Consider the following 11,167-nt stretch of genomic DNA (forward strand, 5'->3'; position numbering starts at 1 on the left):
ATAAAAACGTTTTTAGTTTATAAAGAAAGAAAAGGATTCCTAATTTTGTTTTCTTACTAATAATTCATGCTACTTGACAAATCCTAGTTATCTCATATCTAGGGCAGTAATAATGTTGATTAGGATGTTGATTTGATGTGTATATACCAATAGTAAATACATATAGAAGCTGGGTATGATACGGGTACATATACCCTAGATATACGTATAGAAGTCTTGAGAAAACGGAATGAGAATTCAAATATAGCTATCTTTTGTGAATATAGTTATATTGTTTTATGTATTTAAGTCCTTAAAAAGTGATTAAATACATTATATATACGATACATGTATAAGCATTATAGGTTATAAGTATATATATCAAAGAATGTTACGTATAGTTATCGTTTTGAAAACTTAAGTTAGTATTTTCAAAATATACTTATAACTCATTGTAATTAGTACACAATGAGATGTTAAACCATCCTTAGATCATTTTAAATATATATAAATACATATATATACACAAACATATAATTATCGTATGTTATACAGTTCGTGATATCATCGGTCAAATTGGACGGTCAAACGTTGTGTAAAACTCTTTTCAAAAACACAAGTCTCAACAATTTGGATTGTTTATCATGTTGGTAAGGTTTAATTTATGTAAATATTAATCTCATAATTATAAAGCGATTGGAAAAATCCGGGTCGTTACACGCAACAAGGAGTTTTAAAAGAGGGAAATTTAAAGGATGAAATACCCAAAGGATCGGAGAAGCATCTTAATATTCGGGAAGACGGAACCCGGTATAGGGCTGAAAGGATTTGGGTACCAAAATTTGGAGATATGAGAGAGATGGTACTTAGAGAAGCTCATAAAACCAGATACTCAATACATCCTGGAACGGGGAAGATGTACAAGGATCTCAAGAAAAATTTTTGGTGGCCGGGTATGAAAGCCGATGTTGCTAAATACGTAGGAGAATGTTTGACGTGTTCTAAGGTCAAAGCTGAGCATCAGAAACCATCAGGTCTACTTCAACAACCCGAAATCCCGGAATAGAAATGGGAAAACATTACCATGGATTTCATCACTAAATTGCCAAGGACTGCAAGTGGTTTTGATAATATTTGGGTAATAGTTGATCGTCTCACCAAATCAGCACACTTCCTACCAATAAGAGAAGATGACAAGATGGAGAAGTTAGCACGACTGTATTTGAAGGAATTCGTCTCCAGACATGGAATACCAATCTCTATTATCTCTGATAGGGATGGCAGATTTATTTCAAGATTCTGGCAGACATTACAGCAAGCATTAGGAACTCGTCTAGACATGAGTACTGCCTATCATTCACAAACTGATAGGCAGAGTGAAAGGACGATACAAATGCTTGAAGACATGCTACGAGCATGTGTTATTGATTTCGGAAACAGTTGGGATCGACATCTACCGTTAGCAGAATTTTCCTACAACAACAGCTACCATTCAAGCATTGAGATGGCACCGTTTGAAGCACTTTATGGTAGAAAGTGCAGGTCTCCGATTTGTTGGAGTGAAGTGGGGGATAGACAGATTACGGGTCCGGAGATTATACAAGAAACTACCGAGAAGATCATCCAAATTCAACAACGGTTGAAAACCGCCCAAAGTCGACAAAAGAGCTACGCTGACATTAAAAGAAAAGATATAGAATTTGAAATTGGAGAGATGGTCATACTTAAAGTTGCACCTTGGAAAGGCGTTGTTCGATTTGGTAAACAAGGGAAATTAAATCCAAGGTATATTGGACCATTCAAGATTATTGATCATGTCGGACCAGTAGCTTACCGACTTGAGTTACCTCAACAACTCGCGGCTGTACATAAAACTTTCCACATCTCGAATTTGAAGAAATGTTTTGCTAAAGAAGATCTCACTATTCCATTAGATGAAATCCAAATCAACGAAAAACTCCAATTCATCGAAGAACCCGTCGAAATAATGGATCGTGAGGTTAAAAGACTTAAGCAAAACAAGATACCAATTGTTAAGGTTCGATGGAATGCTCGTAGAGGACCCGAGTTCACCTGGGAGCATGAAGATCAGATGAAGAAGAAATACCCGCATCTATTTCCAGAAGATTCGTCAACACCTTCAACAGCTTAAAATTTCGGGACGAAGTTTATTTAACGGGTAGGTACTGTAGTGACCCAAACTTTTCCATGTTTATATATATTAATTGAAATTGATATTTACATGATTAAATGTTTCCAACATGTTAAGCAATCAAACTTGTTAAGACTTGATTAATTGAAATATGTTTCATATAGACAATTGACCACCCAAGTTGACCGGCGATTCACGAACGTTAAAACTTGTAAAAACGACATGACGATATATATATGGATATACATATGGTTAACATGAGATTATGATAAGTAAGTATCTCCATAAGTATATTAACAATGAGTTATATACATATAAACAAGACTACTAACTTAAGGATTTCGAAACGAGACATATATGTAACGATTATCGTTGTAACGACATTTAAATGTATATATATCATATTAAGATATATTAATATATTATAATATCATGATAATATAATAATTTAACATCTCATTAGATATAATAAACAATGGGTTACAACATTAATTGAGATCGCTAACTTAAAGGTTTCAAAACAACACTTACATGTAACGACTAACGATGACTTAACGACTCAGTTAAAATGTATATACATGTAGTGTATTTAGATGTATTAAAATACTTTTGGAAGACTTCAAGACATATATCAAAACACTCATACTTAACGAAAATGGTTACAGTTACTTTCCCATTCTTTTCTTTCATCAAGAATTCTAGTCGTATTCTTACCCGTATTATACACAGCTTCAAAACGTACTTACTATGGGTATATACCAATAGGAACTAGCATGGGATTCCACTCTTGATTATGTCATGTATGACTAATCAATTTTAACTTCTACCATGAGCTAGTCAACTAACTAGAACTCCTTTTAACCCCACTCACCACTCACCAATTACCACTCATCATTCACTCCATTTCACTTCCAATTCTCTTTCTAATTCTCTCTCAACACACACACACTATTATGAACGTATTTTTCCAGTAGTTAATCATCATCTTCATCAAAAATCACTTCAAGAATCAAGCTATAATCATCATAGGAAGAACACTTCAAGAACACTTCAAAAATCCCTTCAAGTTTACTAATTTACTTCCAAGCTTTCTAATCCATTCCAAGTAATCATCTAAGATCAAGAAACCTTTGTTATATACAGTAGGTTATCTTTCTTATTCAAGGTAATATTCATATTCAAACTTTGATTCAATTTCTATAACTATAAACTATCTTAATTCGAGTAAAAATCTTACTTGAACTTGTTTTTGTGTCATGATCCTACTTCAAGAACTTTCAAGCCATCCAAGATCCTTTGAAGCTAGATCATTTCTTGTCACTTCCAGTAGGTTTACCTACTAAACTTGAGGTAGTAATGATGTTCATAACATCATTCGATTCATATATATAAAACTATCTTATTCGAAGGTTTAAACTCGTAATCACTAGAACATAGTTTAGTTAATTCTAAACTTGTTCGCAAACAAAAGTTAATCCTTCTAAATTGACTTTTAAAATTAACTAAACACATGTTCTATATCTATATGATATGCTAACTTAATGATTTAAAACCTGGAAACACGAAAAACACCGTAAAACCGGATTTACGCCGTCGTAGTAACACCGCGGGCTGTTTTGGGTTAGTTAATTAAAAACTATGATAAACTTTGATTTAAAAGTTGTTATTCTGGGAAAATGATTTTTATTATGAACATGAAACTATATCCAAAAATTATGGTTAAACTCAAAGTGGAAGTATGTTTTCTAAAATGGTCATCTAGACGTCGTTCTTTCGACTGAAATGACTACCTTTACAAAAACGACTTGTAACTTATTTTTCCGACTATAAACCTATAATTTTTCTGTTTAGATTCATAAAATATAGTTCAATATGAAACCATAGCAATTTGATTCACTAAAAACGGATTTAAAATGAAGAAGTTATGGGTAAAACAAGATTGGATAATTTTTCTCATTTTAGCTACGTGAAAATTGGTAACAAATATATTCCAACCATAACTTAATCAACTTGTATTGTATATTATGTAATCTTGAGATACCATAGACACGTATACAATGTTTCGACCTATCATGTCGACACATCTATATATATTTCGGAACAACCATAGACACTCTATATGTGAATGTTGGAGTTAGCTATACAGGGTTGAGGTTGATTCCAAAATATGTATAGTTTGAGTTGTGATCAATACTGAGATACGTATACACTGGGTCGTGGATTGATTCAAGATAATATTTATCGATTTATTTCTGTATATCTAACTGTGGACAACTAGTTGTAGGTTACTAACGAGGACAGCTGACTTAATAAACTTAAAACATCAAAATATATTAAAAGTGTTGTAAATATATTTTGAACATACTTTGATATATATGTATATATTGTTATAGGTTCGTGAATCAATAAGTGGCCAAGTCTTACTTCCCGACGAAGTAAAAATCCGTGAAAGTGAGTTATAGTCCCACTTTTAAAATCTAATATTTTTGGGATGAGAATACATGCAGGTTTTATAAATGATTTACAAAATAGACACAAGTACGTGAAACTACATTCTATGGTTGAATTATCGAAATCGAATATGCTCCTTTTTATTAAGTCTGGTAATCTAAGAATTAGGGAACAGACACCCTAATTGACGCGAATCCTAAAGATAGATCTATTGAGCCTAACAAACCCCATCCAAAGTACCGGATGCTTTAGTACTTCGAAATTTATATCATATCCGAAGGGTGTCCCGGAATGAAGGGGAGATTCTTATATATATGCATCTTGTTAATGTCGGTTACCAGGTGTTCACCATATGAATGATTTTTATCTCTATGTATGGGATGTGTATTGAAATATGAAATCTTGTGGTCTATTGTTACGATTTGATATATATAGGTTAAACCTATAACTCACCAACATTTTTGTTGACGTTTTAAGCATGTTTATTCTCAGGTGATTATTAAGAGCTTCCGCTGTCGCATACTTAAATAAGGACGAGATTTGGAGTCCATGCTTGTATGATATTGTGTAAAAACTGCATTCAAGAAACTTATTTTGTTGTAACATATTTGTATTGTAAACCATTATGTAATGGTCGTGTGTAAACAGGATATTTTAGATTATCATTATTTGATAATCTACGTAAAGCTTTTTAAACCTTTATTGATGAAATAAAGGTTATGGTTTGTTTTAAAATGAATGCAGTCTTTGAAAAACGTCTCATATAGAGGTCAAAACCTCGCAACGAAATCAATTAATATGGAACGTTTTTAATCAATAAGAACGGGACATTTCAGCAGGCATGTGCGCGGGGCTCACACAAAGGTGCGCGCGGCGCGCACCTTTTGTTCTTCATTGTTTCTCAATTTTGATCAATAAGGTTTGGCTTGCAACGTTAAGGCAATCACAGAAGTAGTTTGTAGAACATTAAAATCACACAGAATTAATAAAAATTACGCAATCCTAATTCTAACAATTGTGAAGGTTTAAAATCGAGTCACTTCACCCGACTCTCCCTCAAACTTAGGTAGCTTTGGGGTTGAAGACGAGATTTACCACATCCTCAATGTTCATGGGTCCATCAACATATAGTTTGACCCTGTTTTCGTTTACCTTAAACGTATCACCTTTTGCATTCCTTAACTCCACCGTTCCATATGGAAAAACCTTGTTAACAACAAATGGTCCCATCCATCAGGACTTGAGTTTTCCAGGGAAAAGTTTAAATAGTGAGTTAAATAATAAAACACGATCACCTTCTTTAAAATCTTTTAGATTCTTTAGACAGTTATCGTGCCAATCTTTGGTCTTTTCCTTGTATATGAGTGAGTTTTCATAGGCGTTATTTCTCAACTCATCCAACTCATTAAGTTGGCTCAAACGAAGGTTTCCCGCTTCTTTAAGATCGAGATTACATGTCTTAAGAGCCCAATGTGATTTGTGCTCTATCTCCAAAGGGAGATGACATGCCTTCCCATAGACTAGGCGGTAAGGTGTGGTTCCAATAGGAGTTTTGTAGGCGGTTCTAAATGCCCACAAAGCATCTTCAAGCTTCGTTGACCACACCTTAGGATTGGATCCAACCGTTTTCTCAAGGATCCTTTTAAGTGCCCGATTCGTATTTTCAACTTGCCCACTTGTTTGTGGGTGATAGGATGTAGAAATTTTATGGGTTACACCATATCGTTTCAACACCTTTTCTAATTGGGTGTCGCAAAAATGGGTACCACGATCACTAATTAAAGCTTTCGGGGTACCGAATTGGGCAAAAAGCTCTCTAAGAAAATTTATAACAACTCGTGCATCGTTAGTTAGGAGAGCTTTGGCCTCTGCCCATTTTGACACGTAATCAGCGGCAACGAGTATGTATTGGTTGGAATTGGATTTTGGGAATGGTCCCATGAAATATGCCCCAAATATCGAACACTTCACAAACTTGAATTATGTTTTGAGGCATTTCGTCTCTTTGACTAATCTTTCCCGCCCTTTGACAAGAATCGCATGATTTACATATTGGTGGGCTTCCTTGAAGATGGTAGGCCAATAAAAACCGGCCTCATAGACTTTTCTCCCCGTGACTTGGGGTCCGAAATGTCCACCAGTGGGACCAAGATGACATTGGAGAAGAATTTGATTGCATTCTTTTCTGGAGACACAACGATGGATTATCCCATCGGGACACCGTTTAAAGAGATACGGGTTTTCCTAAAAATAGTATTTCAAGTCACTGAAAAATTTCTTTGGTTTTTGATGTGACATACCTGTTTCTAGGAATCTACCCGCAAGATAGTTGGCTATGTCTACAAACCAAGAATCATCAATTTTCTCAATTTTCATGAGATTTTCATCCGGAAAGTTATCTTGGATAACAGTCTCATGGAGAACCTCAAGATTCGGGTTCTCAAGGCGAGAAAGGTGATCGGCTGCTAGGTTTTCGGCCCCCTTTTTGTCCTTAATATCAATGTAGAATTCTTGCAAAAGCAAGACCCAATGTATTAATTGGGGTTTAGCATCTTGCTTAGCAAGCAAGTACTTTAAGGTCGAGTGGTCCGTGTAGACAACCGTCTTTGCTAGTACCAAATAAGATCGGAATTTATCAAATGAAAAGACAATAGCAAGGAGTTCCTTCTCGGTCATAGTGTAATTGAGTTGAGCACCTTGCAATGTCTTACTAGCATAATAAATGGGCTGGAAATGTTTTCCAATTCTTTGCCCCAAGACGGCACCAATAGCAAAGTCACTCGCATCACACATAAGTTCGAATGGAAGTGACCAATTCGGTGATATGAGAATGGGTGATTGCGTGAGCTTTGTTTTAAGAAGGTTAAAGGCATTTAGACACTCGTCTGAAAAGACAAATGGAGCGTCTTTCTCTAGAAGTTTGTTCATAGGGGTTGCAATTTTAGAAAAATCCTTGATGAACCGTCGGTAAAAACCGGCGTGCCCCAGAAAACTTCTTACACCTTTAACAGTTTATGGTGGTGGTAATTTGGCTATGACTTCCACTTTAGCTCTATCCACCTCCATACCTACACAAGAAATTTTATGACCTAATACAATGCCCTCTCTCACCATAAAATGACATTTTTCTCAGTTTAGCACAAGAGTTGATTCTTCACACCTGATCAACATACGCTCAAGATTATCAAGACATGAGTCAAAAGAATCACCGAAAACTGAAAAGTCGTCCATGAATACTTCCATAAAGTCTTCAATCATATCGTGAAAAATAGCCACCATACACCTTTGAAAGGTAGCAGGGGCATTGCATAAACCAAAGGGCATACGTCGATAGGAGAAAGTACCGTAAGGGCATGTAAATGTGGTTTTCTCTTGATCCTCGGGTGCTATAGGGATTTGGAAATATCCTGAGAAACCGTCAAGAAAACAATAGAAGTTCTTTCCCGCTAACTTTTCCAACATTTGATCAATGTAAGGTAGGGGAAAGTGGTCTTTTCGGGTAGCATCATTTAATTTTCTATAATCAATACATACCCTCCAACCCGTGACAGTCCTAGTGGAAATTAATTGGTCGTTTTCGTTGGTGATAATGGTCATGCCATCCTTTTTGGGTACACATTGGACCGGACTCACCCAAGGACTATCCTAAATTGGGTAAATAAGACCCGCATCAAGGAGTTTGACAATCTCCTTTTTAACGACTTCCTGCATGTTAGGGTTTAGTCGCCTTTGTCTTTGTACACATGGCTTGAAGTTATCTTCCATTAATATCTTATGTGTACAATAAGATGGACTTATACCCCTGATGTCATTAATTTTCCATGCTATAGCCGGTTTATGGGCTTTTAACATGGAAACAAGTTTAGACTTCTCACTTACAGAGAGTTTGGATGAAATGATAACCGGGAGAGTAGAATCCTCTTGAAGGTAAGAATATTCCAAGTGATTTGGAAGTGGCTTTAGTTCCAAAACGGGAGGTTCTTCAATCAATGTTTTACATCGGTACTCATTTTCTAAATCCAAATTACTGTATTCTTCATCAGTTGGCTCATAACCGTTAGCCATTAAGGTGGTCAACATCTCCACTTCTTCCACCATGTTCTTTTCATCACTTTCCACCAAAATGCATTCTCCCGAACCTTGTAATTCTGGAAATTCCTGCAACAACTCCGAATATGTGTCTATGGTTTGTAAATAATAACATTTATCATCAGTAGACTCGGGGTATTGTAAAGCATGGTCAACGGAAAAGGTCACCTTAATATCCTCAATACTAAGGGTCAACTTCTGCCCATAAACATCTATCATAGCTCTAGCGGTATTGAGGAAAGGTCGACCTAATATAAGAGGCACTTTTGTGTCCTCTTCCATATCCAAAATTACAAAATCTGCTGGAAATACTAGGGTACCTACTTTTACTAACATATTCTCTAAAATTCCACGAAGGAATTTAACTGAGCGGTCTGCTAGTTGAATTGCCATTCGGGTTGGTTTTAGTACCCCTGGGTCTAGCTTAACAGATAATGAATAAGGCATTAAGTTTATGCTAGCCCCTAAATCCGCTAATGCTTTAATGCATTCCAAATCTCCAAGGAGACATGGTATGGTAAAACTTCCAGGATCCGCTAATTTCTTAGGGATTTTATTCATCAAAATGGCCGAACAATTTGCATTCATGGTGACGGAGGAAAGTTCCTCCATTTTCTTCCGGTTAGTGAGTAAGTCTTTTAAAAACTTAGCATACTTCGGCATACCTGAAATCACATCAATAAAAGGCATATTTATGTTAATTTGTTTAAACATATTTAGAAATTTTGACCTCTCAGCTTCGAGCCTTTCTTGTTGTTGCTTTCTCAGGTATGGGAGCGGTGGTTGATATGGCTTCACTACGGGTTTCTCCCGTTCTTTCTTCTCAACCACTTGTTCCGGCTCCTTAACCGGTTCATCATCCTTGTTCAACGGAACACTGTCATCATAATCTTCGGGCATTCTTGGAGCTTCATATGCTAAACCACTCCGTGTGGTGATAACATTGGCGTGCTCATTTCGGAGGTTCTTATTGGTATCGTCCGGTAAACTTCCTGGTTTTCTTTCACTAATTATACCTGCCAAACCACTCAATTACTTCTCCAAATTCTGAATTGCGGATTGTTGGTTTCTAAATTGGTGTTCGTTTTTCTCGTTCGTTTGGCTTATATTTGTAAAAAGCTGAGTTTGCGATGCAATCAATTTTTCCAACATACTCTCCACATTTGACTTTTTCTCTTTCTGTTGGGGTTTTTGATAAAAACCCGGAGTTTGTTGTTGGAACCCACTACTTGACCCTTGTTGGAAATTTGAATTTTGACCTTGAGGGTTGTAAGGGTTGTTGAAGTTTCGGTTAAATTGGGCTCTTCCTTGAAATTGGTTGTTATTCCTTTGGCTTATGAAAGCCACTTCTTCTTTTTGAGCCATTGTCAAACCTGCATCACAATCTTTTCCTAAATGAAGACCACCACAGTATTCACAACCTACCTTCATACTATGGATTTCTTTGGTGATCTTTTCCATGTTTCGAGCAACACCGTCTATTTTCACACTTAGTGAACTAATGTCATCATAAGCACCGGTGCTTTGGACTTGAGCATGATGAGTAATGGGTCTTTCTTGATGCCATTCATGAGAATAATCGGCTTGCTTCTCGATTATCTCATAAGCGTCTTGCTCGGTTTTGTCCATGAGTGAACCTCCTGCAGCTTGATCAATAGAAATTCGGGTTGCAACATCACAACCCTTGTAAAAGATTTGAACCTTTTAGAAGGTATCCAAACCATGGTTTGGACACCCTCTTAACATCTTGGAAAATCTATTCCATGCTTCATACAAGGTTTCCAACAGCTTTTGACAAAATTGAGTAATTTCTTGTTGGAGCCTTGCGGATTTGGAAGCCGAAAAATATTATTTTAAAAAATTTCCTAGCATGACATCCCAAGTGTCAATTGTACTTTCGGATAAAGAATCTAACCAACTCCTTGCTTCCCCGTGGAGTGTCCAAGGGAAAAGTCTTAAAAATACAGCTTGATCGGTGGTCGGTTGAAGCTTGAATATAAGGCATATCTCTTGAAAAAGACGAATATGCTCATTAGCGTCTTCGTTCGGTCCTCCACCAAATTGACATTTGCTGTTTATCATTTGGAGAATTGGTCCTTTGATTTCAAACCTTACCTCACCGGTTCCCTGATTAATTGCACTTCCTTGACCTGTTCGGGTGGCCTTCATCTTGGCCGCTATTGATGGTTTTAGTGCTTCCTCCGCCATTTCAAAATTTGGTGGATCAATGGGTTCACCTTTTGAATAACGTGGTCTGGTTGTACTTGATGATTCTGAATAAAAACTTTCTTGTTTTGATGAAGATTCAAAAACTTCAAGTACTTCTTTTGGTATTCTTCCAAGCTTTCTGTCCGGTTCTGTAAGTGGTGAAAGTAGCGGAGAATCTGAAGTTCGGGTATGTGGCATAAGCAACCTAAAAATCTATCAAAACACAACTAACAAAGCTATTAAACGTAACGATTCTATAAGTTTAAAAATCAAATACTATTAATAATT

At 36.2% G+C, this 11,167-nt stretch overlaps 1 non-coding gene across 1 annotated transcript; it reads left to right on the forward strand.

Annotated features, from left to right (window-relative positions):
- Positions 1-10,388: 10,388 nt before the first annotated feature.
- LOC139879196 (small nucleolar RNA R71) lies at positions 10,389-10,495 on the forward strand. Its single transcript, XR_011770048.1, has one exon. It is a non-coding gene; the product is annotated as a small nucleolar RNA R71 (small nucleolar RNA).
- Positions 10,496-11,167: the final 672 nt, after the last annotated feature.

Source organism: Rutidosis leptorrhynchoides, chromosome 11 (assembly GCF_046630445.1).
Source record: "Rutidosis leptorrhynchoides isolate AG116_Rl617_1_P2 chromosome 11, CSIRO_AGI_Rlap_v1, whole genome shotgun sequence".
NCBI lineage: Eukaryota > Viridiplantae > Streptophyta > Magnoliopsida > Asterales > Asteraceae > Rutidosis > Rutidosis leptorrhynchoides.